The sequence below is a fragment of the Tenrec ecaudatus genome, chromosome 1 (genome assembly GCF_050624435.1).
Source record: "Tenrec ecaudatus isolate mTenEca1 chromosome 1, mTenEca1.hap1, whole genome shotgun sequence".
NCBI lineage: Eukaryota > Metazoa > Chordata > Mammalia > Afrosoricida > Tenrecidae > Tenrec > Tenrec ecaudatus.
The window spans coordinates 32,455,851-32,474,225 of NC_134530.1; the positions used below are offsets into that span (position 1 = coordinate 32,455,851).

The following is an 18,375-nucleotide window of genomic DNA, read 5'->3' on the forward strand; positions in this document are numbered from 1 at the left end:
CAAGTTTCTACTCTGGCTCCTCATCTTAGCTGCCATTTTCTGTCTGCGTGATGTTGCACATAAATTTTCTTTCTGGCATGGCTCAGCTGTCAGGCACCTCTGTTCTATAATGAACCCATGAATTACATCTCCCTGCTCTGACATCTCTGGTTTCACACATCAAAATATTGTTCTTCAATTGTAATTTATAACTTAATCTAAATGTCCCTTTTACTGTGACCTTTTTAGATCCAATGGCATTGCATCTGGCAGTTTCTGCTACATCAAAGCTTCCTTTTGCAATTATAGCCATTTATTAAAAGTAGAGAAAGCCTCTATGAATTAGGTTGCATTCAGGCTACATATTAAGTAATTGCAGTTCTTTGAGAATGAATGATATTACATTTCAGTGTTTTGCTCTATGCAAAACATGCTGTTTATCCCGGGCAAGAAAAGTGCCAGGATGACTTAGAGAGAAAAAAGGTGGGATGCATTGTAAAATTATTCATGCAGTTTTAATTTTCTCAGCTATTAACCTAAATGGCAATGATCTTGCTGAAATCTTCCCAAGAAAATAACTGAAAAGAAAAATTCTTCACGGGAGGAGGAAAAAGGAGGCTATATCAAGGGTTCAAGCAGAAAATATCTTGGAAATGATGATGGCAACATATGCACAAACGCGCTTGATACAGTTGATGTATGGAGTATTATGGAAGCTGTAAGAGCCCCCAATAAAATGATGGGGGGGGGAGAAAAATTTCTCACAAACCATAATTCACAGGTGTCATAGTACATTTCACTGCATCACCAATGACCTAGTTAATAATACAGTGTATACTCACATATGAGGGGGCTTCAAAGAACTCATAAAAAAATTCCATTATTTTTTAATCCTATTTTTTTCTGTGAACCCCTTTAAGCGTTCTTGTACATTAAAAACTAGAATCTAAACTACGGGCACAATATTTTTGTTTGACTATTGTCATTTTACCCTACAGGACAGAGCAAAATTGCTCTGAAGGGTTTCCAAGACTATAGTCTACATATCAGTCGCAACCCTTTAATAAAACTCCTCATGTGGTGGTGACCCCCAACCATAAAATTATTTGCGTTGCTACTTCATCACTGTAATTTGACTCCTGTTAGGAATCATCATGTAAATATCTGATATGCAGGATGTATTTTCATCGTTACAAACTGAACATAATTCAACAAAGTATAGTGATTAATCACAAACAATAGGTAATTTTAATTAATAGGTAATTTCAATTAGTCACAAAACAATAGGGGACCCCTGTGAAAGGGTTGTTTGAACCCCCAAAGGGGTTACGATACACACGTTGAGGACCACCGGTCTCTAGAGAAGCACACTGCCACCTATCTTTCAAGGCTTGGGTAAAAATTCGCAGGTCTTTAGCTAGCAGCCGAGTGCTTAACCACGGTGCCACTACAGCCCCATCATTAACCCACTATGGAGGCAAACAAAATTTGCCTAAACATTCTGCCAGGAGCTTCTCTTTGAGATAATAGCACAGGCACAAAACTGACATGGTGAGAGTAGGCTCCAATTCACTTTCAGAAGGAAATACAGAGCTACTGCGCCGACACACCTCCACCCCACGATGGCCCTCTCTGAGTGACCCGAGCCCCACAAGAGATGGGAAGGGGTACAATCTTTGAAAGCCTCACACAGCACACTAGTGACTGCAGTGGGGCTTTCCGACGAGGATTTCATTATTCCTCACACCACTGACGTGGCAAGAGAAAACCAAGAGGCTCAGGATTTTGTTCACAGTCACGCCCCAAAGGTGGCAAAGCTCAGGTTATGCGCTAAAGCTGTGTTCTACGAGTAAGACCAAGGGTCCTCCCTGGGATTCTGTGGGGATGATGGGTGGTATGAGGACCGGTTTTCCAGCTGCAAGCGCTCAGCAGGGGCACCATCTTCTCTTAGGGGGGGGGGGTTGTTAAGGCTTGAAACAGGAGTGGGTGGGAGGGCGGGAAGGAAGGGGACAGGACAGAGGGAACCAGCAGCTCAAAAAGGAGACACATCAACAAAATTATGGGGGAAAAAAGTCAGGAGGGAAGTGCACCCTCTGGCTCGAAGATTCCTTTACCGAACCATCTCCATTCAGGAGACTTGGCGAAGCCATGGAAAGGTGTCAGACAAGTAGGAGAACCGGGAGGCCGGCAAGAAGCAGAGCCTGTGCGTTGCAGTGAGGCAGGAGGATGCTAGTGGAGTGCTGAGTTTCCAGGCACTTTTTCTGGAGAGTTGGGTTGCTAACCCACAGAAGGGGGGGAGCTCCACTTAAGCCTTCGGGCCAAGGTTACTGGTGAGGCAGTGTTCCTGCTACACAATCAGCAGAACTGAAAGAAAAGCAGAGGCCAAGAGATGTAGAGGGTCTGAGACAGCAGCTTTGGGATGGTGAGGATGAGGTAATCCTTACGGAATACATATCCCGAGGATTCCTGATGCTGAAAATTGGGACCTGTTGCTTCTTTCATAAAACTCACAATTTTGAGTTGTTGTTAGAGGTGTCATCGAGTCAGTTTCGACCCAAATCAGCACTATGTGCGGAACAAAACACTGCCTGGGCCTGCTCCATCCTCACAACTGGTTCCTAGGCCTGAACCCATTATTGCAGTTACTGTGTCAATCCATGTCATTGATGAGTTTCCTTTTATTCAATGCCCTTCCACTTGACCAAGTATGATAGCCTTCTCCAGGGACCGGTCTCTCCTGACAACATGTCAAAAATATGTAAGATGAAATCTTGCCATCGTGCCTCCAAGGAGCACTTTGAAGTACCTCTGTGGAGCACTTTTTCCAAGAATGGTCGGTGTGTCCTTTCAGCAGTCTGTAGCATTTTCAATATTCTTCTCCAGCACAATTCAAATGTGTTGATTTTTCTTCAGTCTTCCTTGTTCAATGTACAACTTTCATATGCATCTAAGACAATGTTAAATACCATGGCTTGGGTCAGGCAAACCTCAGGCCTCAAAATAACATTCTTGCTTTTCCAATACTCTAAAGGGGTCTTGTGCTGCAGATTTATCCAAATGCAATGCATCTTTTTGATTTCTTGACTGCTGCTTCCAGTGTGGATCCAAGCAAGACAAAATCCTTGACAATTTCAACCTTTTCCCCATTGTCATGATGTTACCTATTGGTCCAGTTGTGAGGATTTGGTTTTCCTTTGTGTTTTATTGACTATAAAAAAGCATTCAAGTATGTGGATCATAATAATCTATGGAAAATCTTAAGAAAAATGAGGAATTCAGAACACTTCACTGTACTGATGCAGAACTTGTACATGGACCAAGATGCAGTTGTGTGAACAGAACAAGAGAATATTGCATGGTTTAAAAATCAGGAAATATATACATGCATCAGGGTTGTATGCTCTCTATGCTGAGTAAACAATTAGAAAAGTTAGCTTATATAAAGAAGAATGTGGCATCAGGATTGGAGGAAGGCTTATTTACCTGAAATATATAGATGACAGAACCCTGCTTGCTAAAGGGAGAGGACTTGAAGCACTTTCTGATGAAGATCAAGGATTGCAGCCTTCAGTGTGGATTATGATTCACTATAAATTAGACCAAATCCTCACAATTTTGAGTAATGACTATGAATTCTGTATAGCCACTGCAAAAAACTATTGAACTCAGAAGAGAAGTGGAGAGTGCTGGGGGTGGGGCAGGAGGATGAGTTGGTGAAAGAGTTGGAAGTTGGAGGCCTTGGGCTGATGCCAATGGTGGCGATGCTCTTACTTCTTCCTGGTGATGTTAGAGAAGTTCAGATGGCACCCCTATGACATTTTATTGCCCAAGGAGGTTTCAAAAAGTTTGTGGAAGGGGAGGGAGGGGGAACAGCAAGAGCTGATACCATGGGTTCAATAGAAAGTAAACATCCTAGAAAAGAATGAAGGCAACATATGTACAAATATGCCTGATTTAATTGATATATGGATTGTGATGAGTTGTACGAGCCCCTAATAAAATGATCTAAAAAACAAACAAAGAAAAAAAGTTCATGTAAAAAAATGGAATGGAAAGATAGTGAAACTTCCCCATAACGTTTTAAGCCTTCTTTTTTTTTAAAAAAAAAACTACAGTTTTTGTACAATGAAATTTAAAAAAAAACATTTTATTAGGGACTCATACAACTCTTATCACAATCCATACATACATCAATTGTATAAAGCACATTTTTACATTCTTTGCCCTCATCATTTTCAAAGCATTTGCTCTCCACTTAAGCCCTTTGCATCAAGTCCTCCTTTTTTCCCCTCCCTCCCCGAACCCCCCTCCCTCATGCGCCATTGATAATTTATAAATTATTTTGTCATATCTTTCCCTGTATGACGTCTCCCTTCACCCCCTTTTTCTGTTGTCCATCCCCCAGGGAGGAGGTCACATGCAGATCCCTGTAATCGGTTCCCTGTTTCCAACCCAATCACCCTCCTTTTTAAGCCATCCTATACAATACTTACAAGAGGAGGAAAGATGGGATTGGAGGGAAACCACAGAGAATCTGATAACTTGTTAGGGACTCTGAAAAACCCACAGGAACCAAAAAACTTAAGAGCAGGGTCCTCAAACTTTTTAAACATGTGGCCAGTTCCACTGTCCCTCAGACCCGTTGGAGGGCTGGACTATAGTTTTTTTAAAAACTATGAACAAATTCCTGTGCAAACTGTACATATCTTATTTTGAAGTAAAAAAACAAATGGGGCAAAAACACCCAGCGGGCCGGATAAATGTCCTTGGTGAGCCACATGTGGCCCGCGAGCCCTAGTTTGAGGACGCCTGACTTAGAGAATTAATAAGCAAAAAAGGGCAGTCCCTGGGTTAGGAGCAATGAAGAAATAGTTGTAAGTCAAGTTGGTTCAATGGTTTTGACCAAAACTCAACTTATCATCAAGTAGACTGCAATCCACAGTAGTCCTACATAGATAGAAAAAACTACCCTTTGGGTTTCCAACACTTTAAGTCTTTACAGAAGCAGATTACCTCTTCTGTCTCCTGTGGAGTGGGCTGGTAGGTTCAAACTAGCAACCTTAGAGTTAAGAACCCAACACATAATCACTATACAACCAGGGTGCCCTCATTCCCCAAGTTGTTTTACAGTGAGGGAGATTTTACAGAACATCAAATGAAGCAAGGCTTCTAAGAAGACAAGGACCTTTGAAGGTGATATGCTGCTCTCAATATTTGTGGTCCTCCACCTGCCAATCAGTAATTCAATGTCACTCTTCAGCTCCTGGAAGGGCTCCCTATGCCTCTTTGAGGTCTCTCAGTCCAAGGCTGCCACCCCTAACATTCTCTATTCTGGTCACCACAACAAAGCACCCAAATTGTAAAAATTCCAGTCTTCCTGGGGTTTTTTTGCTCAGCTATGACAGAATCTATTTGAAGCCCTGTATTAAAGGGCAAGTAAGAATTGTCCCTAAATGGGACCTTCATAACCCAAGACTGTCTGTATTGGAAGGGTCAGCACAGTCCAGAGAGAGTGGGGTTTTAATCCGGGGCATCAACAAAGGGGCTCTTCCTTGCTTAGCTTGGGAAAATATTTGGAATTTCTTAACTTTAAACATACTGTCACTTTAGAAAGACTCATCTAAAATAAGGAAAAATATGAATAAGAAATGAATAAGAAAAAATGAATAACAAATGGTATTAACATATTAATTTAAAAAGAAAAATCACAATATAACCACTTGAACTATGCCGAATTCACCAATTTAAGTAATTACTGCACAGGATTCATTTATACCTCCAGGATTAAGGTGCTTGTTTTGGAGAGTTGCACATTGAAAGCATGTCAACTTATGGCAAAAGAAGTAGATCTGCTGCATAGAGTTTCTACGACATTGACCTTTCAGAAGCAGGTCACCAAGCGTCGATGCTGAGGGGCCCACTTTACTCATTTGTGGAAGCCAGTGAATAGGATTAAATGTAATGTTGTTAGGTGCTGTTGCGTTGTTTCCGGCTCTTGACTACTCTAGGCACAACAGAACAGAACACCATCCAGTCTTGCACCACCCTCACCACTGTTCCTATGTTTGAACTCAATTGTCGTGGCCACTGTGTCAGTCCTTCTTGTTGAGGCCCTTTCTCTTTCTCACTGCCCCTCTACTTTACCAGGCATGATGACCTTTTTCCAGGGACTGGTCTCTCCTGACAAGTTGTCCCAAGTATTTGAGACAAAACTCTCAGCATCCTTGCCTCCAAGGAACATTCTGGCTGTACTTCTTGTAAGATTTGTTTGGAGAAAAGTTTAATATGTTTAAATAGAACTATGCATAATTAATTACTTATACAATTAACATGCATTTAATTACTTCTTAGGAACAAAAAGCCCTCTGCCAGATTGTTGAAGGTGAGTATGGCCACAGAGCATGAAGAAACTCCAGGGTACTGAGGATCTAGGCTGCTGGCCAACTGTTCCTATGGGGAAGATGACTCCTTCCAACTCAGCAAATAAATCTACTAATGATAAGACTCTTAATGATTCAGAATGATTGTAACTCTGACCAGAGAGAGAAAAAGAACCTGCACAACTATCAACTCAGTCTGCTATAATGCTTTTCCTGAGGATAGTTATTTATCAATTAGGGAAGAGCTAGTGTGACAATAAGTGGAGGAAAGGGTTCAGGCCTTGAGCAGCAACTCCTACATGACTGCACTTACTCCAGCATCTTCACAGCATGAAGCAGGGACAGCGGGGAAGGCTCTAACATGAAACTGGGCAGGTGGCTGCAAGCGACAGGCAGAAAGCATATGGTGGTATCCATCTCTAGTGGCACTAGTGATCCCATTTACAAACGCCAAATCAACCTCTAAAACATACAGAAAGGTCAACAATAGTTCAAATTTCACCAGATTTCTTCAAGACAGTTAATAAAAAGCAAAAATAAGCTGAAGGCTAGCAGTACCAATATGAAGAGGAAAACATATCAGAAAACTATCTTAGCTCAAAAATTAACCGGATGGCAGTGTGTTTGGGTTTTCTTTGTTCAATTTACTTTCGTGTGAAGGAGCTCTGGTAGCACAATAAAGCAACCGAAAGGTTGGCAGTTGCTGTGAGGAAGTAAGACCTGATGATCTGCTCCCATCAAGATCACTGCCAAGCAAACCGTATGGGGAGTTCTATCCCGGTGCTGCAGAGTTGCGATGAGCCATAATCAACTTGCTGGCACAAAGCAAACACTACCCTAACTGCAACCAGTAGGATTGAGGTAAAGAAATCTTGGCTCCCAACTCGTGAGGCTTAACAACCTTAACGTCAGTGGTTTCTGATAAGTACTTTTGAGGTTCTATAAACAATTCTATACTTTCTACAATTCTTTTTGGTAAAAATGATAAAATTAGAAAACAAGAACTCAGTGACTAATAAAGCATGTGGTACTCCAGAGCTTGGAGATTTTTTGCCTTCTAAAGAAAAAATTTTTTTTCTCTTTTTTTTGGTGGGTAGGGATCTTAACCAAAAACAGAGCAAATAAGTAAATCAAAACGAAAAGCGTCTTGGCAAGCAAACAAAAGAGCACCTCCAGCAGTACTCAGAGCCTCAGAAACTTAGTATCTCCCAAGTTTGGATTCCCAATGCAACAGAATAAGCCAGAAAGACGGTAATTTCAAGACAGAGTCATACATAGATAACTTGACACAAAATATGCCAAGCAGCATGTCCAACTGAAATAATATCACATGTTCTTGGGTAATAGCCACTGACAGTGGACACACACAAGAATCAAGCAAAGATATGAAAAGACTGCTGGAATGAAACACGCTAACACTTCTAAAGAGCAACAAACAGTCCTTGAACTAACTACAAGCTTTTCTTTCTTGTTGTGTTTTGTTTAATCTTTTGTCATTGGCTTCTTGTTGTTTTGTTATATATTGTTGCTTGGTTTTGCTCTGTTTTGTTTTTGTGCACGTTATTATCAACACGGGTTTGTATAAATAAGATAGGCTGGATGAACAATCTGGAGGAGAAAACAACAGGACCAACAGTTCCAGGGGAACATGAGAGAGGGGGAGGTGGGGGAAAAGGTAGTAGTGTTAACAAACCCAGGGCCAAGGGAACAACAAGTGATCCAAATCGATGGCGAGGAGGGTGCATAGGAGGCGTGGTAAGGCGTGATCAAGGGTGATGTATCCAAGAGGAATTACTGAAAACCAAATGAAGACTGAGCATGTTACTGGGACAAGAGGAAAGTCAAAGGAACTAGAGGAAAGAACTAAGAGGCCAAGGGCACTTATAGAGGTCTAAACAAAGGCATGTACATATGCAAATATATTTATATATGAGGATGGGGAAATAGATCTATGTGCTTTTATTTATAGGTTTAGTATTAAGGTAGCAGGAGGACATTGGGCCTCCACTCAAGAACTCCGTCAATACAAGAATACTTTCTTCTATTAAATTGGCATTCTATGATATGACGATCACCTTCCTGACACAACCACTGATGACACACCAGCCTGCATGCTCACCAGGCGCCAAAGGGATAAGTTATCAGGCATTAAAAAAACAAAAAATCCTATCATTGTATGCTCACGTCCATGATACAATTACTGAAGAGAAACGGATGCTATAAGCAAATGTGGCGAAGAAAGCTGATGGTGCCCAGATATCAAAAGATATAACGTCTGGGGTTTAAAGGGCTTGAAGATAAACAAGCAGCCATCTAGCTCAGAAGCAACAAAGACTGCGTGGAAGAAGTACACCAGCCTGTGTGAAAACCAGGTGTTGAAGGGATCAGGTATTGGGCATCATCAGAACAAAAAATCCTATCATTATAAATGAGGGGGGGAATGTGGAATGGAGGCCCAAAGCCCATTTGTAGGCTACTGGACATCCATCCCCTTACAGAAGGGTCTCGGGGAGGAGATGAGCCAGTCAGGGTGCTATGTAGCAACAATGAAATATACAATTTCCCTCTAGTTCCCAAATCCCCATCCCCCTAATCATGAGCCCAATTCTACCTTACAAATCTAGCTGGACCAGAGGATGTATACTGGTACAGATAAGAACTGGAAACACAGGGAGGATGATCCCTTCAGGACCAGTGGTGTGAGTGGTGATACTGGGAGGGTGGAGGGACGGTGGGTTGGAAAGGGTGAACTGATTACAAGGATCTACATGTCACCTCCTCCCTGTTGGACGGACAACAGAAAAGTGGGTGAAGGGAGATGTCAGACAGGGCAGGATCTGACAAAATAATATTTTATAAATTATCAAGGGTTCATAAGGGAGGGGGGAGTGGGGAGAGAGGTGAAAAAAATGAGGAGCTGATGCCAGGAGCTTGGGTGGAGGGCAAATGTTTTGAAAATGATGAGGGCAATGAATGTACAAATGTGCTTTACGTAACTGATGTATGCATGGACTGTGGTAAGAGTTGTATGAGCCCCTAATAAAATATTAAAAATAATCATACAAATTAAAATTTTTTTAATGTTTGCATAACAAATGGTTCAAGGCACTGTGGTGAGATGGAATGTAAAGCCCAGCAAATATTGTGGTGGGGTGAAGGCAGGCAGGGCAGCAGGGAAGGTAAGGGAGGGGCAGTCCAGAATTGTTATCTGAGGACTCTGTGAGTAAATATGGAAAAACTTCTGGCCTCCCAAAGCAAAAACTGGTCTGAGTGACATGACAGGCTATCACGTGCAAGCAGGGCTGGGTAGAGAGCAGGGCTTCAGAAAACTTTAAGCTTCAAGGGCAGGATTGGCTTATCCCAAGCCACCTCAAATAGCAAGCCAACAAAGACCCAAGGGATCTTGCCAATGTGTGCTGCTGCAGGGCAAATGCTCCCCGTGCTCCATTCAAGTTAGGACGAGCAGCAGACTGTACCTGGAGCTGCACGGACTCTGAGCACAGGCTGATGAAGGAAAACTTAGGAACCTGGTAGGTTGGCATCAATTAATGAACAAGTATACTTAATTAATACAGCAGTCATGTGACAATTTTGTTATCTAAAAAGCCTGATCTTAGACAAAGACATTCGTTAAATTAGTTTACAACTCAAATGTACTCAGATGTTATAGAACATCACTTCATTATTAAAGACATTTTTAGATTTTCAGTATCAGAAGTTTGTGCTGATAGCTAAATCATTTGTAAATTATAGTAAGAGATATAGAGTAACAATAAAAATTACAGAAACTTTTAATTTTAGTTAACCCTAAAGATAATAGTAAAATCACACTGATATTAGTTGTTCTATACTTGATCTTAGCCAAAATGCCCAATAGCAGTCTTAGCTGCATGTAGGCATCACAGAGCTGATTCTTATATGTGGTGACCCGAAGTGCAACAAAGCACAGCACTGCCCTCACAATTATTGTGAGGTTCAAGCCCATTGTTAACCCTGTGCCTCACTGTCCTCCAACTTTACAAGCATGATGTCCTTTGCCAGGGACTGGTCTCTCCTGATAGCGTGTCCACAGTACATGAGACCAAGGCTCATCATTCTTGTGTTTTTTAATTTCATTTTATTTATTTATTTATTTAACATTTTATTAGGGGCTCAGACAACTCTTATCACAATCCATACATATACATATATCAATTGTATAAAGCACATCTGTACATTCCCTGCCCTAATCATTTTCAAAGCATTTGCTCTCCACTTAAGCCCTTTGCATCAGGTTCTCTCCCCCCCCCCCACCCTCCCCATCTCCCCGCCATACTTGGTTTAAGGAGCATTTTTAGCTGTATTTTTACTGAGACAGATTTGTTTGCTCTTCTGGCAGTGTGAGATACTTTTAATATCCTTCTGCAGCACCTTACTTCCAATGCATTTATTTTTCTTCAGTTTACCTTATCCATTATTCAATGTCCATATGCATATGAGGAAAATGAAAATACCATGGCTTGGTCAGGTACATCTTAGTGCACAAAGTGATATATTTCATCTTTAAGACTTTAAACAGGTCTTGTGCCCCATGCAGAAAGTCATTTGTACTCCTAATTATTGCTTCCATGAACAATGCTTGTGGATCTTACATGATGACATCTTATTGATTGTGGTAGACAGGGGACTGGTTTTCCCACCGTGACAATGCGCCCACTCATATAGCCATTACAGTGCGCCAGCTTGGGGCAAAACCCAGCAGGCCTCTCTTGTCCCACACACCTTATTCATTTTATCTCACTTCATGTGACTTCTTTTTTTTTCCTGCAAATGAGCAGGGACGTGAAACAACAGCGATTTGCTGACTTAGAAGAGGTGAAGAAAAAATGAGAGAGATACTATCAGCCATCCAAACAGAAGAGTTAGAAAAATGTTGCCAAGAATGGAATCATAGAGTTGACAAAGGCGTTAGGCATTAAGTGTAATGGAGAGTACTTTGAAGGTGATAAGGTTGTGTTGTAAAAAAAAAAAAAAAAATTAAATACACAGCTTTGAAAAAAATTCAGATTTTGAGGTGAATCCATCATATGTAATTGAACAGATGGGGGCATATTCAGACATCAAGATTGAACCACTAACAGGGGTGAAGGAAGACAGTGGATGGTGTAAGATACAAAAATAACAAAATAATATATAATTGGTAAAGAATTCACGAGGGTGGGAGGGGAAGAGAGGGAGGGGGAAAAAGGACCTGACAGCAAGGGCTCAAATAGAAAATGTTTTGAAAACATTGATGGCAATATATGTACAAGTGTGCTTGATACAATTGATTTATGGATTGTTATAAGATCTGTAAGAGCCCCCAATAAAATTTTTAAAAAAGAGAAGTAACAATACAATCTCCATAAAGGGTGGAAAAAAATAAAAGGAGGCATTGAACCACAGCCTCAGGGGACGTCTAGATCAATTGCCAAAACACAATTCATAAAAATAATGTCTAAGGTCTTAAAAGCTTGCCAGCAATCATCTGGGAAGCAAGTACTGGCCTCTTCTCACCTGGAACAGGAATGCAGAAGAAAGAAGAGAAACAAAAACTCAATGAAGCATTAGTTCAAAGGACTAATGACCCACATAAATCACAACCTCCTCTAACTTGAGACCAGAAAAATTAGTGCCTACCTACTATGAATACTCACTGTAACCAAGAACACACCAAAAAGTTCAAGTTATTTAAAAAAGAAAAGAAGGGGGGGGGGTGCGCGGTGTAAAAATTCCAAGTGAAAAATAAAAAACCAGACATACTGATCAGAAAGCGACTAAAGAATCCCTCCCTTCCCCCAGAAGAATGCCCTTGAGAAAACCTGACTTAAAACTGAAGACACTTGGGAGGGAGGAGAGGGGAGGGAGGGGCAAAAATGAGGAGCTGATGCCAGGGACTTAAGTGGAGAGCAAATGTTTTGAGATTGATGAGGGCAATGAATAGACAGATGTGCTTTGCACAATTGATGTATGTATGGATTGTTTTCAAAGTTTTAGTCCCTAATAAAACGATTAAAAAAAAAGAAACTCCAGGAGGCCACCTCCCAGCTCAATAATAGACAAGATTATAAAAGAAATAACGTGAAGAATCTGCTCCTCAAAATAATCAACTATAAGGACCAAAAGTGCACATTTGCCCCAAACCAAAGCTAAGAAGACAGGAGGGCATCCTGACTGGACTTCAGGGAATCCAGAAAGACAACATGAGTACTGACACACTACAGTGATTACAATCAACGTCATGGGACAATTTCTGTATAAACTACTAACTTGGAAAACTCATATGCAGTGGAAAGTTTTAGCTAAAGCACAATAAATGCTTTTGAAGAAGTGAACCATCTGTCTAAACATACTTATATTTATTCTGTACTATTTATCAAGACCCTAAAGAGAAAGTGGGAGTTTCAGTGTGGAGGACACAGTTAAAGCCTTGTCTACTAACTTAAAGCTTCTCAGTTTGAACCCAAAGGCACTTTGGAAGAAAGGCATGGTGATCAACTTCTGAAAAGTCAAAAAAGTAGCTAATCCAGTGCAGCTCTACTCTGTAACACATGGGTCACCAGACATAGGAGTCAACGTTACAGCAACTGGTTTGGCTATGACTCAACATCAGTGGATTTGGATTTGATTTTGGCACCAGGATGCTGAGGAGGCTTGGTAGTACAGCGGTCAAGTGCGTGGCTGCTAACGGAAAGATTAAGAAGGCTATAACGTACTTGATGGGAGAAGAAAGCTATTCATCTCCTCCTGTAAAGATTATCAGGATTTTAAAAAACTCATGGAAAAATGGATTAGGAAAAGCGGAAAAAAGAAAGAAAAATGGAATAGAAAAATAATAAAATTGTTCCACCAACTTTTTGATGGTCCCTTATCCATTTAAAAAAAGAGGGGTGCCATTTTACTGTTCCCTGTAGGGTAACTAAGAGGTAGAATCCACTTGGTGTCAATGGGCTGGGTGGATTTTGTTGTTTACAAGATGTTCAACATACTTTGATGAGGTCACGCAGATTTTAATGTACTTAGCATAGGCATAAGGGACAATTGTGAGGAGCGTGTAGGGACAGGCAATGTTTTGTTCTGTTGTGCATAGGGTTACCATGGGTCAGAACTGACTTGATGGCACCTAAGACAGTTACCTTTATCATGCCAACTAGGCCAATAAGAATGTGTGGGTGGAGTTTAATCAGGTCGCAGGCTGCTCTGCAAGGCCTGTCCCCAGTGATCAGATCAGTGATGCTGCTTTAGCTAGTTCTCTGCCACAGCCTGTGTGCTACCTGTGGACCAAGCCAACCCATGGATCATGTAACTAGAGCTTGAGGCTCTTTCAAGACATGCTTCTCCACACTGCTGGTGCATGCATTGCTTGAGCTTGAGTCTGGTGGATCCTGGTCCAGATCCCTCAGATACAATCAGGGCCTGCCTAGCTAAGCTCCAGAGCTACTGACTGTTGCTGACCCACCCTGATGTGTACTGCCTTCAGGCAGACTCTGCCTGCCTTGTCTGAGGGAAGACTCAGCTGGTCTGCTTCCTTGACCTTGGACCCAGCAGCCCACCTAAGTTGAAGGACTTCCATTCTAGTATATTAACTCTTCCATGAAAGTGAGTTGAACTGACCCCTGTGACTGTTGTGTGGACTAACAGCTGTTATATTCGTGCTCAATGAATAAACCTAAACTCTTCTATATATAAGTATGTATTCGTAAGTGTCCTGGTTTTGTTTTCTAGAGAACCCTGCCTAACACAGGACCTAACAACAACTAACACAACTAAAATCCTCAATTGTTCTATGAAGTCAAAATAAACAAAATTCTCACAAAATTCTCTTCACTCACATTATTTTTCATTAAGTGTCAGACTGAAACCTTCTTTTGAGTCACACTTCTGAGAAGCACAAAGTTCAGACACCCACGAAACTTTCCCAATCACCCCAAAAGGGCTACACAAGGCAGCGCTCCTCAGAGGATTTATATACCTGTACTACATCTTGGGCCAGCCTAGGCAGGCTGAATTTCAAGTGACAGAAGGCAGCTTCAAAGAAATAAAAACTCATAAAACCCACAGCCCTCCATCAATGCTAAAGAAAACGTCACAAGAAACTTGCCACAAAAGACCAGATGTATAAACAGTCCAGGTTATTATAAGGATGATGTTAAGAAAAAAAAAAGGAAGATGTTCCTGATTAGGGCAGCCAGCCCACAGAGAGAACCACATGGCCGGCCCCATTATGAGGCACGACATCCCTCACTGATCCATAGCCCTACAAGGGGCAACATTGGAGACACAGTGTGGGAACTGCACCCGATCTGATCCCGTCACACCCAGGCAAAACACTAAAGAGGTGCAACAGAATAGCAAGGAAACAGAGCGGTGAGGTCCTGAGGAAATGCTGAAGGTGGGCTTTGGAGCCAGGGCGTGGTGCCCCCCCAACAGAATGGACTGGAAAACACTCCTAAAAGCCAACAAACAGTCCTTTAACTAACTACAAGCTTTTCTTTCTTGTTATGTTTTGTTTTTGTCATTGGTTTGCTGTTGTAGTAGTTTTGCTGTATATTGTTGCTTGGTTTTGCTCTGTTTTGTTTTTGTGCATGTTATTATCTCCACAGGTCTGTCTAAATAAGACAGGCTGGATGAATAATGTGGAGGAGATAAACAGTGGGATCAACAGTTCCAGGGAAACATAGGACAGGGGGAGGTGGGGGGAAAGTTAGTGGTGCTAACAAACCCAGGGCCAAGGGAACAACAAGTGATCCAAATCCAAATCGATGGCGAGGAGGGTGTGTAGGAAGTGTGGTAGGGTGTGATCAAGGGTAATGTAATCAAGAGGAATTACTGAAACCCAAATGAAGACTGAGTATGATAGCAGGACAAGAGGAAAGTCAAAGGAAATAGAGGAAAGAACTAGGAGGCAAAGTGCATTTACAGAGGTCTAAACAAAGGTATGTACATATGCAAATATATTTCTATATGAGGATGGGGAGATAGATCGATGTGCATATATGTATAAGTTTAGTATTAAGGTAGCAGAAGGACATTGGACCTCCCCACTCAATTACTCCCTCAATGCAAGAATACTTTTGTCTATTAGATTGGCATTCTATGATGCTCACCTTCCGGACACAACCACTGGAGACAAAGCGGGTGAATAAGCAAATGTGGTGAAGAAAGCGGATGTGCCCAGCTATCAAAAGATACAGTGTCTGGAGTCTTAAAGGCTTGAAGATAAACAAGTGGCCATCTGGCGCAGAAGCAACAAAACCCACAGGGAAGAAGCACACCAGCTTGTGTGATCATGAGGTACCAAAGGGATCACTTATCAGGTATCCAAGAACAAAAAAAAAAATACTATCATTGTATGTCACCTCCCTGATACAATCACTGAAGACAAATGGGTGCATAAGCAAATGTGGCGAAGAAAGCTGATGGTGCTCAGCTGTCAGGTATCAGGCATCATCAGAACAAAAAATCTTATCACAGTGAATGAAGTGGGGAGTGTGGAGTGGAGAGTCAAAGCCTATTTGTAGGCCACTGGACATTCCATTACAGAAGGGTCTCAGGGAGGAGACGAGCCAGTCAGGGTAAAATGTAGCAACGATAAAAAATACAACTTTCCTCTAGTTCCTAAATGCTTCCTCCCGCCCCCATTATCATGATCCCAATTCTACCTTACAAATCTGGCTAGACCAGAGGATGTACACTGGTATAGATAGGAACTAGAAACACAGGGAATCCAGGGTGGATGATCCCTTCAGGGCCAGTGGTGTGAGTGGCAATATTGGAAGGGTGGAGGGAGGGCTAGTTGGAAAGGGGGAACTGATTACAAGGATCTACATGTGACCTCCTCCCTGGGGGATGGGCAACAGAAAAATGGCTGAAGGGAGACGTCAGACAGAGCAAGATATGACAAAACAATAATTTATAAATTATCAAGTGTTCATGAGGGAGAGGGGAGCGGGGAGGGAGGGGAAAAATGAGGAGTTGATGCCAGGGGCTTAGGTGGGGAGCAAATGATTTGAGGATGATGAGGGCAATGAATGTAAAATGTGCTTTATACAATGGGTGTTTATGTACAGATTGTGATAAGAGTTGTATGAGTCCCTAATAAAACGATTTAAAAAATAAGGGAAATAAGTCATATACCTTTAGGAAAGTGACAAAAATGAAAATGAAATAGGGTAAAATCTTCCCTCTTCAAAATTTAACTAATAGAAATATCATGAAAGTAGATCTTATTTGTAATACTTGAATATAAAAACCTCGAATGAAAGCTAGTTCACACTTCTGTCACTACCTTTCAGATCTCTGTACATTTCTTAAAAGATAAGCTAGGCAGGAGAAACTCAAAAACTCAAACTCTCTGCTATTAAATTGATTCTGATCCAATCAGTGACCCTTACAGGTCAGCAGAATTGCCCTGTGGTTTCTGAGACTACATTTTCACAGGAGCAGAAATTCTCCTCTCTCTCCTGGGGACCTCTGGTTGTTTTGAACTGCTGGCCTTGTGGTTAACACCCAGCTCAATACATAACAAGGGAGGCTTATTTGCTGGCATTCAACAGTCATTGGGGCCTTTCTGAGTGGTAGAAGTAGATTCTTATCTACTTAATGAGATTGAAATAAATAATTTCCAAAGTACCTTCTAACTATACTGATCTCTCACGAAAAGGTAGGATATTTAAATGAATTTACTTAAGCATCAAAAACAGTTACTGTCTTGGAGGCTCAAAAGCTATTAAGATATAAAACATTCAAAATCTACAATAAATGATCAGAAATGGACTCCTTACTATACTTTATTTCTTTAGACTGATGATTTAACATAACAACCATCTAAAGAGAAATTATTTTATATAACTTCAGAATACATATGTGATCCTATGCAGTCTTTCGAAATAAATTCTAATTCCAAAAATAAATATCAGGGGGAAAATAGTGGTCTCAGTAATATTGTGTGTAGTAGTGAGTGTTGCTATACTGAGCTGCTATGTGTTATGGGATTCACATAAATGAGTAATTATGGTGGCATGTTAAGCAACAAGTTCAATCAAGTTAGCTTCACTTGTTCTATTTGGGTTTTGCTTTTAATAGAGACTGTTTTTTATCCCTAATGTTTTTATAATTATGTGAAAAGTTTACACAGTTCCAATGTCAAATTTATAAAAAACAGATTTGTTCAAAAGACTCTAGCCTATATTCTTGTTCCTCCATGGGCTTTCAGACACCTAGTCTCAGACAACATAGAGAAGGTTAAACACATGGCCACTGGATTTTAATCTTATGTGTATGACCTTGGATTGTGACTTAAACTCACTAAATTTAATTTCTTTATCTCTAAAATGGTGATGATAATAGATCCTACTTCATAGGATTATTGAGAGGATTAAATAAGATCATCTGTGCACAGTATTCAGGCTCGCGAGATCTCAATAAATGTTCACCACTATTATTAGGACCTTATTTAAAACTCATGACAATCCTGTAATCCATACAGATTAGGAAATGAACCATGAGGTGCCACATCACTGGACTGAGGTCAGGGAGCTCTATGACAAAGGATACAGCCCATCTTTCAGGCTAGCACCATTGTTTATGGTACTCACTCCTACGATTCCAGCCTACTTCACATATGCTATTCATTACATATCACCACATGTGCTGTCTCCCCGAAATATATGCTAAACTTAGCTGCTTGGTAAATAACTATACACTTGGAGATCAAGGCAAGTAGGTCAGAGGTATTCTCCCTAAAGATTATCAGTCACGGAGAACAACCAGACTGTATAGTCTGTCCATCCTAAGTAGGGCCCACTCCCTTCTGATAAGGAGAGTAGTAGATTGTTTCCCTGAAGGAGAGCTCAAGCCTACTCAAGGGTGACCACAGTTAGCCTGGCATGTTGAGTCTAGGGGCTGCCCTTCTTGTCACGTGTACACCCCCTAGTCCCTCCCCTTCCTATTCTGTGTATACCTCTACCTCATACCCTTCCTGTGATGTGTATGCCTA

General features: G+C 41.2%; 1 protein-coding gene across 5 annotated transcripts in view; it reads right to left on the reverse strand.

The window, feature by feature from the left end:
- RERE (arginine-glutamic acid dipeptide repeats) overlaps positions 1–18,375 on the reverse strand; it is a 535,168-nt gene that overhangs the window by 142,387 nt on the left and 374,406 nt on the right. The gene's annotated exons all lie outside the window — the stretch shown is intronic.